This window comes from Tachysurus fulvidraco, chromosome 7, assembly GCF_022655615.1.
Source record: "Tachysurus fulvidraco isolate hzauxx_2018 chromosome 7, HZAU_PFXX_2.0, whole genome shotgun sequence".
Taxonomy (NCBI): Eukaryota; Metazoa; Chordata; class Actinopteri; order Siluriformes; family Bagridae; genus Tachysurus; species Tachysurus fulvidraco.
In genome coordinates, this window is record NC_062524.1 from 4,060,359 (window position 1) to 4,071,111 (window position 10,753).

General features: G+C 42.4%; 1 protein-coding gene across 1 annotated transcript in view; it reads right to left on the reverse strand.

Moving 5' to 3' along the window:
- The window catches only part of zfpm2b (zinc finger protein, FOG family member 2b), a 36,483-nt gene that overhangs the window by 5,005 nt on the left and 20,725 nt on the right, over window positions 1-10,753 (reverse strand). The window lies entirely within an intron of this gene.

Genomic DNA, 10,753 nt, shown 5'->3' on the forward strand with positions numbered 1-10,753 from the left:
GTGTGTGGAGTTTGCATGTTCTCCCCGTGCCTCGGGGGTTTCCTCCGGGTACTCCAGGTTTCCTCCCCAGTCCAAAGACATGCATGGTAGTGTGTGAGTGTGTGAGTGAATGAGACTGTGTGTGTGTGCCCTGCGATGGGTTGGCACTCCGTCCAGGGTGTATCCTGCCTTGATGCCCGATGATGCCTGAGATGGCACAGGCTCCCCGTGACCCGAGAAGTTCGGATAAGCGGTAGAAAATGAATGGATGAATGAATGAATGAATGAATGAATGAAAAAATCATCTAGAAATCATGTATTGAGGTGTATGGAACATGATTAACTGTAGCTGGAATTAATCACATGAAATAAACTCCACTTATATAATTAAGCCGGAAAAAAAAATAATCACACTTTACACTGAAAGTGTGTGAAAATGTGAGGAAGAAGTCTCAACCCAAAGTTACTGAGTTAATGAGAAAGTATGGGTTTAATCTGTGTGGCAAATAAAAATCGCTGCGTCTTTAGCGAAAAGACACTCACAGTGCGGTGCAGCGCGCCGAGCTCATAGCCTACACACTCGCTTGTCTTTGAAGTGATGAGAAAACAAGCGAAAGGGACGATACAGCGTGTGTTGTTTTTGTCCGTCCTCGAGAAAAAAGGGAAAGGGACATCTTGAATAGAAGCGCAGCGTTATCTAATTGAGGTGCTGAAGGATGAAACGTTCCAACGGAGTCCTTAAGAACAAACTCATTAGAGTGGCGAGAAAAAGAAGAAGAGCGCTTTGTGGCTGAGATAACATTTATCTCAGTAAACGACGGCTCTCTGTCTGCCTTCATCTTCCATTAAGGGGATTAAAGTTTTAAAATATGACTATTTACTAAAGTCTGGAGGGAGAGATAACGAGCCCAAGCATGATACAACGCCTCTAAATGCTAGAATTAGGACACATGCTAATTAGGTTGTTGGACAATGGAATTGAAGCTCGCATGCTGCCGCCGTTCAAAGACGCGTTTGTGTTCTGACGACGTGTCAAACAATTAAAAAAGAAAAAGAAAAAAGTGACCTGGACGGAGTTTGTGTTCTGGTTTAGTTAAAAATGCTCAGATTTGGAAATGTTTGCTGTGTAGCGATGCAACTTTAACATCTGTTTGATGAAGTCCAGGCTTTCTTCTCGTTATCTCACTGAGCAATTAAATACGAGGAGTTGTGTAAAGTGAGCGACGTGTTACTGAGAACAGGAGCCACTGAAGGTTCACATGCACCCTAACTTCCTCTTACTCCTCCTCTGGCTAAGGTGTATATGGTTGTGAACTTTGGCACACTATTGATGAAAGCCAATGGAACATTCAGACCAAATTGGGGCCAAGTGCTGCCAACACTCTAGCGCCACCATCGGGTCAAATTTGTGGTCACATTTCGGAGATTTTAAAGATAATTCTATATATTCTATGTATAATTCTATCATTTCAAGCTTCTCTGGGGTTTTTTCATGAGATGTGATGAGAGAGAGAGAGAGAGAGAGAGAGAGAGAGAGAGAGAGAATAAGGGAGAGTGAGTGAGTGAGTGAGTGAGTGAGTGAGTGAGAATAAGGGAGAGTGAGTGAGAAAGAGAGAGAGAGAGAGAGAGAGAATAAGGGAGAGTGAGTGAGAGAGAGAGAGAGGGAGAGAGAGAGATTTGAGATGAGATTTGATGCTTTATAGTATCTTCTTTTGTTCTTCTGCTGATTAAAATCATGGCAGTGACCTAACAGACATGAGTAAAAACTTTGCATGGTTTGTGTGACAGCCATAATAAAATAAAGAAATACTAACGAAGGGAAAGGATTGATGCTGATGTGTATTTTCGAGGCTGGTTATCTGGTCTTGTACTGTAATGATTAGCTCTCACAGCACTTGTACACTCGTCTCCTCCTCATCCACACAGCGCCGGGTTCAGTCTCACACCCAACGGCCTTATGGGTAATCAAACTGAACTTTAGACTTTAAACTGAAGATCGGGTAAGATTTAAAAAATGTATAAAACATATTGAGCATTTCTCCCTCTCTAGAAATCTATATCTATATATATATATATATATAAACAATAACTATACATATTTTAATCTATCTATCTATCTATTATCACAAACCACTAAATAATATAAATATATTATATATATATCTATATAATATATATATATATAAAAAAATAAATAAATAAATATCAATAGATTATATATATCTATCTAAATATAACTAAATATAAATTATTATATATATATATATATACTCCAGATATAGATATATCTATAAAAATATAATATAACTTTTTTAAATCATATATAGATATATATATATATAATTATAATAAATATAAATTATTTATAATATTGATATCGCTATATCTATACGATATATCTAGATAGATATAACATAATAAATATAACTTATTATCTAAATCTATATATAAATATGTATATAATATGTAGATATTTATATAGGTACTATATACCACTCTCTCTCTCTAATATATATCTCTCTCTCTCTCTCTCTCTCTCTCTCTTTCTCTCTGTCTCTCTCCCACTCACTCTCCCTTATTCTCTCTCTCTCTCTCTCTCTCTCTCTCTCTCTCTCTCTCTCTCTCTCTCACTCTCCTTTATTCTCTCTCTCGCTCTCTCTCACTCAGTCTCCCTTATTCTCTCAGTCTCTCTCTCTCTCTCTCTCTCTCTCTCACACACACACACACACACACACACACACACACACACACACACACACACACACAAACAGGATCGCTCACTAGTTTCTTCGCACCTCTACATTTTATTTCCGTGAATTAACAGAAAAGAGAAAATTTACCAAGGCATCAGAAACCCTTTCATTCTCCACACTAAAAAAAAAACTAAAACCAATTACGGCTTTTCAGAAATAATTACTTCTAACCTTTTTCCTTTTCATTTCCATTTTCAGGAACATAATTGTACTTCTTGATGTCGCCATCCGGTGCTACTAAACCCGCTAAAACCTTTTTTCCTTTATGGAAACGTTTGCTGTTTCTAATCCGCTGAACACACCTCCGTCACTGGCACGAGATCAAGACACGCATCACACCGACCGCACCTCACTTTTCTGTATCCTATAACAAGACACCTCCTGGGTTTCTCTCATTAATTAATCAAATAAAAATATCATCGTCTCATACCATTGGAGGATATATTTATTACAGAATGACAGGTTTTTATTTATTTATTACAAAATGACACGTTACGCTGAAATAAACAAGTTTGTTCCTGTTCTGAATGATGATACAGCAGCTAGAAACCTCATATCTGTCCCTAATAAACCTCACATTTTATCTTTTGCCTTTAGCTGTAAGTGTGAGCATGCAAATATATATAAAGTGTATATAGTATGTACACATCCATCCGTCTGTCTGTCTGTCTGTCTGTCTGTCTGTCTGTCCGTCGCACTACACAGTGTGTGAGTAAGATTTCCAACACGGCAAACACACAGCGGCTTGAGCCCCTAAATCAAAGAGACGCACCATCTGCCCCATCTGCCCCATCTGCCCCTCACACATGTGTCCAACTGATGCGAACTACATCAAACACTCTCTCTCTCTCTCTCTCTCTCTCTCTCTCTCTCTCTCTCTCTCTCTCACACAGGCTTGGCCAGTCATCTGTCAGGGACAGGAAGTTGATGAAGGGCAGACGGTGTGATGTGTAAATCCACATCCTCGCTCTCAAATTTCACATTTTTTGCCTTTTTTTTGCCTTACATCTTCTTTTTTTTTAAAGAGTGCACCATTACTGGATGAGTGAACTGAGCTCAGTTAGATTGACAGAACTGATCTCTCTATCATCTTTCCTCTTATTTCTTCTCTAAATCTTTCTCTCAATGTCGTCTCTCTCTCTCTCTCTCTCTCTCTCTCTCTCACTCTGTCTCTCTCTCAATGTCGTCTCTCTCTCAATGTCCTCTCTCTCTCTCTCTCTCTCTCTCTCTTTTCACAGTTTACTTCTCTTCTTTCTGAAACCAAACTCTTCCTCCATCACATTTCTCTCTCTTTTTTATTTTTATTGTTCTTTCTGCTGCTTCTATATTTCTTCCTTTATATCAGTACATCAATGTCTTTCTTGCTTGTTCGTTCTCTCCATTTTATCTTCCTTCCCTCTATTATTTTACTTTCTCACTTTTCCTCCCTGTCTCTGCATCTCTTATTTCTTTCTCTCTATAAGCCGTTTGACCGCTATGGCGATGACCTTTGACCTTGATCTCTGTTTGCCGATAAGCTCTTTGATTGATATGTCAGCACATCAGAGGCTCCACTGCAAAGAAAGGAAGAAATGAGAAAGGATGCTCTCTCTCTCTCTCTCTCTCTCTCTCTCTCTCTCTCTCACACACACACACACACACACACACACACACACCCTTCTGTATGGCCCAGTTAAACCTCCTCCTCCTCCTCCTCCTCCTCCTCCTCCTCCCCCTGAGCTGGTCTTAATGAATCAAGTCTCGAGCTGTTTATTAAACGAAGGAATTTTGTGTTTGTGCGCGTGAGGAATGTTATCAGGCCAAAAACAATCCTGCCTGTGGTTTCACCCACATTAGCCAAAGCTTTTTAAAAATCCAGAAGTTTTCTTATCGAGCATGACACCTGCATCTCCGAATGGCACTTTCCTCGTTCATTGGCATGTATTTGGGTGAACAGACTCCAAGGTGCTTTGTGGAGATTAAGAGAGAGAGAGAGAGAGAGAGAGAGAGAGAGAGGGAGAATGAAGGCTTATTTTATCATTTAGCTAGTCTGGACTGCATCCAGAAGTTTTTTTTTGTCTTGTTGTTGTAATTAGAAAGCCTTTTAAGTGATAACAGCTGCTGGAGAATATGAATATGGAGAGAAGTGAGCCAGTTTTGCTGAAGATAGACAGACTCAACCCCTCCTTCCTCCTTTCCTCCCTCCATCACACACCATCCCCACCGCTGTATTGTGTTTATTACACGCAGGCCGTCTCTTCAGATTTTATTACGACACAACTGCAGTGTTTGTGTTTGCAATTCTACTAAACAAATACTGTTGCTTAACACACACCACTCATCACCTTATACACAAACACACACCACTCATCACCTTATACACAAACACACACACCACTCATCACCTTATACACACACACACACCACTCATCACCGAGACACAAACAACACGCACACCTGATACAAAACACACACAACGCAGCACAAACAAACACACACCACGCATGCACTGAGACACAAACACACACACCACGCAGCACCGGAGACACACACCACACACCACGCATCACCGGATACACAAACAACACACCACGCAGCACCGTAGACACACACACAACACCACGCATCAACCTGATACACAAACAACACCCACGCAGCACCTGATAACACAACACACACCCAACTCAGCACCTTAGACACACACACACACACACGCAGCACCTATACACAACACACACCACTCAGCACCGGAGACACACACACACACCACGCAGCACCTATGACACACACACACACCACGCATCACCGTAGACACAAACACAACACCACGCAGCACCGTATACACAAACACACACACCACGCATCACCTTATACACACACAACACACACCACAGCACCGTATACACACACACCACCACTCACCCTATACACAAACACACACCACGCAGTCACCGGAGACACAAACACACACACCACTCAGCACCTATACACACACACACCACTAAGCCACCTGAGACACACACACACCAACGCATCACCTTATACACAAACACACACCACTCAGCACCTTAGACACAAACACACACACCACTCATCACCTAACACACAACACAGCACCACCAGCACCGATACACAACACACACACCACGCAGCACCGTAGACACAAACACACACAACACGCAGCACCGGAGACACACAACACACACACACCACTCAGCACGAGACACAACCACACACCACGCAGCACCGGAGACACAAAACACACACACCACGCAGCCCGGAGACACACACACACACCACGCAGTCACCGGAGACACACAACACACCACAAGCACGGATACAACAACCACACACCACGAAGCACCTGAGACACACACACACCACGCAGCACCGGAGACACAAACACACAACCACGCAGCACCGGAGACACAAAAACACACACCACAAGCAGCACCGGAGACACAACACACACACCACGCAGCACCGGAGACACAAACACACACCACGCACACCGGATACACAACACACACACCACGCAGCACCAGGAACACACACACACCACCACGCAGCACCGGAGACACACACACACACCAGAAGCACCGAGACACACACACACCACGCAGCACCGGAGACACAAACACACACCACGAAGCACCGGAGACACAAAACACGACACCCACGCAGCACCGGAGACACAAACAACACGCAGCACCGGAGACACAAACACACACCAGCAGCACCGGAGACACAAACACACACCACGCAGCACCGGAGACACAAACACACACCCCACACGCAGCACCGGAGACACACACACACACCACTCATCACCTTATACACAAACACACACCACTCATCACCTTATACACAAACACACACACCACTCATCACCTTATACACAAACACACACCACTCATCACCTTATACACAAACACACACCACTCATCACCTTATACACAAACACACACCACTCATCACCTTATACACAAACACACACACACACCACTCATCACCTTATACACACACACACCACTCATCACCTTATACACAAACACACACCACTCATCACCTTATACACAAACACACACCACTCATCACCTTATACACAAACACACCACACGAACACACACACACACCTCATCACCTTATACACAAACACACACACCACTCATCACCTTATACACAAACACACACCACTCATCACCTTATACACAAACACACACCACTCATCACCTTATACACAAACACACACACCACTCATCACCTTATACACAAACACACACACACCACACACACCGTATACACACAACACACAACCACTCAGCACCTGATACACAACACACACACCACTCATCACCTTATACACAAACACACACCACTCATCACCTTATACACAAACACACACACCACTATCACCTTATACAACAAACACATCACACACCACTCATCACCTTATACACAAACACACACCACTCATCACCTTATACACAAACATACACTCATCACCTTATACACAAACACACACCACTCATCACCTTATACACACACACCACTCACTCATACCTTATAACAACAACACACCAACCACTTCATCACCTTATACAACAAACACAACTCACTCATCACCTTATACACAAACACACACACACCACTCATCACCTTATACACAAACACACACCACTCATCACCTTATACACAAACACACATCACTCATCACCTTATACACACACACACCACTCATCACCTTATACACAAACACACATCACTCATCACCTTATACAAACACACACCACTCATCACCTTATACAAACACACACCACTCATCACCTTATACACAAACACACACCACTCATCACCTTATACACACACACACACCACTCATCACCTTATACACACACACACACACACCACTCATCACCTTATACACAAACACACACCACTCATCACCTTATACACAAACACACACCACTCATCACCTTATACACAAACACACACCACTCATCACCTTATACACAAACACACACCACTCATCACCTTGTACACAAACACACACCACTCATCACCTTATACACACACACACACCGCTCATCACCTTGTACATTCCGCAGCTGTAGCTAATCTTAATCCTAATGAACTGCGACTCCAAAAAAATTGTGGAAACTTAGGGTGTCAAATTTGGCATAAGGAGAAGAAAATGATAAAAGACAAAGATATAAGGGAGTTGATAGTGATGATGATGATGATGATGATGATGATGGTGGTGGTGATGGTGATGATGGAGAGAGCGTGTGAGAGGGACTTCATCTTTTCCCAGTGCTGATTTGGTAAATAACGGCAGTGTCTCAGTAAAGGATTTGACTCCGTGACTGACACTCCATGCAAATCAGCTTATTATCTCAGCTAACAGATCGTCCCTCAGCTCACTGCCTCACGTTTCTATCCATTTGATTATTCTCATACAAAACGTTAACGTTTTGATCCCATTAGTTCGTCAGTGACGTCAATACCAAACAATTTCTTTCGCTTTTTTTTCTTTAATCTCGCAGTATACAGTATCACGGCTCAGGATGCTCTCTTTTTTCCAGGTAATGGGATAGACGAAGAGAGCGAGGAAAGAGGAAGGAGGAAGGGAGCGATGTCCCCTCGAGCGGGCGGTTCTGCAGGGACAGGATTATACGCTAGCTTCCAGCACTGCTCTCAATAGGTTTCAGGGGGAAAAAAAAACTCAATTAAACTTCTCCAGCAAATTTGTCTATCAAACAGAAGTTCCTCCAGCGTGAGGATAATATTCCAGTCGCACAAAAACTCAAAATGTTTTTATTTTTTAAAGAGTAACTAATAAAAAAATGTTCAAGGTGAAAAAAGTTAGAAATACAAGTGTGTCAGAAATCTATCATAAAGAATTAACATCCTTTATTCTAATCAGCTGCATCCTAAATGTCTCACTATGCACTTACACTATGTGCTAAGTGTATGAATTTCAGGAGGATTGTATATTGAGGGATCTGGTAGCTTAGTGGCTACGGTGTTGGCCTGTTGATCGGAAGGTTGTGAGTTCAAATCCCAAGTCTACCAAGCTGGCACTGTTTTGCCCTTGAACATGGCCCTTAATAGTCAGCTGTATAAAATGCGATAAATATAATAATATATAAATAATAATAAAAATATACTGTTGTATAGACTTAACACTAAGGTGTTAGGCTACTGATCGGAAGGTCATGGGTTCAAATCCCAGGTCCACCAAGCTGCCACTGCTGGGCCCCTGAGCAAGGCCCTTAACCTTCAGTTGCAAGTCACTCTGGATAAGGGTGTCTGCTAAATGCTGTAAATGTAAAAACACTAACTTTTTATACGAAGCAGAAGTATGATGCGAATCAAACACGTGACGCTGCTAGCATTATCATTTACAACAAGCCGATTTTTTAAAAAAAGTAAATAAATCACACAATGTCTGTGAGCCAATCTTAAAGATGTTTAGTCTGATGTCTTGTCCCCCAGAGCGTCGCCGGCCATGTTGAAAATGTTTTCTCATCCAGTGTCATTGCCTTGTTAGCTCCGCCCCCTTTTGCTATGTAAACAAAGCTGTTAGTGTCGAGTCTTTGAAGTGTCTAACATTCACACTACAGGTGAATAAGTGAATTGTACGGATTCTTGTCTTCTCCTTCGTCTTGAAGCGAACACACGACTAACACTATTTACACTATACAATGATGTATTACATCATCACATTACAAGAATATGATTTGGGACGCAGCTCATGCTCAGGTTCATGCTCACAATGAGGAAATAAAGCTTCGTTCAGCAAGAAACATTTCATATATATATACACACACATTGAACCCCATCAGTTTTCACACATAAGTCTACAGAAGGTTTAGCTTTTCAGGGTAAAATTTTCAGGGTAAAATTAGCCTAAACTTTACTTTTTAGAGGTTTAGCATCTCAAGCCCTAATCGCTTCTTAAGCAAGCAACTAAACATCCAACAGCAAAGCAGGACGTGTCTTTACTTTTGTAGCTCAGCATCTTTGTACACTGTAGAAAAACGCTGATCCTTGCTAGAAATATCCTCAGAGAAATTATGCAAAATCAAGTAAACTCCATGACATTAGAAGGAGCGAAACCTTTTACTAAACAACTGCTGAGATGTGTTTCGTGCTTGTGAGTTCACGAATTCAAGTAGATTTAAGCACCCCCCCACCCCCCGACACCCCCCGACACCCCCCACCACAATTAAGAACACTCTCATCTAGACACTTAGAAAGTGAGAGTATGATCAGGTTTGAAGGAGTGACAGCCATAGTGAAAGACGATAAACCCCAAGCCCAGATGATGAGGTCTGTGCTATCTAATGACTGGAATGAAGTGAAGCTTCAGCCTTTTAATCCTCGTCACCTCCTCATCCCTTCATCCGGAGTGATCAAACCTTGGATTTACGACACCTCGTGGCATCCGGCAGCTCCGTAATCTAACACATTCCCTCCTCCCTGCGCCTTGACACTTCCAGCGTGACAGTCACTCAAGATAAGGAGGAACAGCCCAGGCTGGAGTGGGAGCAGGTAGAAAACACGAGAAAACCATTTTACTCCTCTACTTTCACCAGTCAGGCGTTTTCTAGTGTCTTCGTGTCGGCCGAATCGTCGCGAGACGAAACAAACGACCTAGAAAGTAATGATGTTTCGCCATTAATTCTAAATATATTACTGTATAGTTTTCTTTACTGGGTTACTGATGGGGCATTATTGGTAATTCCCACGATTAGGGCTCTGCGTATCCATAAATAGATAAATTGTGTCACAGCACAGGACAATGAGGACTTTGTTCATTTCTCTAAGGAAGGAGTCTCCACTGTCAGCGCTCTGTATCAGATTCCATTATCAGTCGCTTCAGGATGTTGCATTTCTCTGTTACACAACAAGTTCCTCAAGCTTTCTCTCCATCCTCCACTGATTCGTCAACGTCTCCCCTCTTGTTCGGCTCCTTTCGGCTCACTGCGATGTCTTTAATTAAAAGAGGATCATGGCGCCGTTCGCCGCCTCCTCGC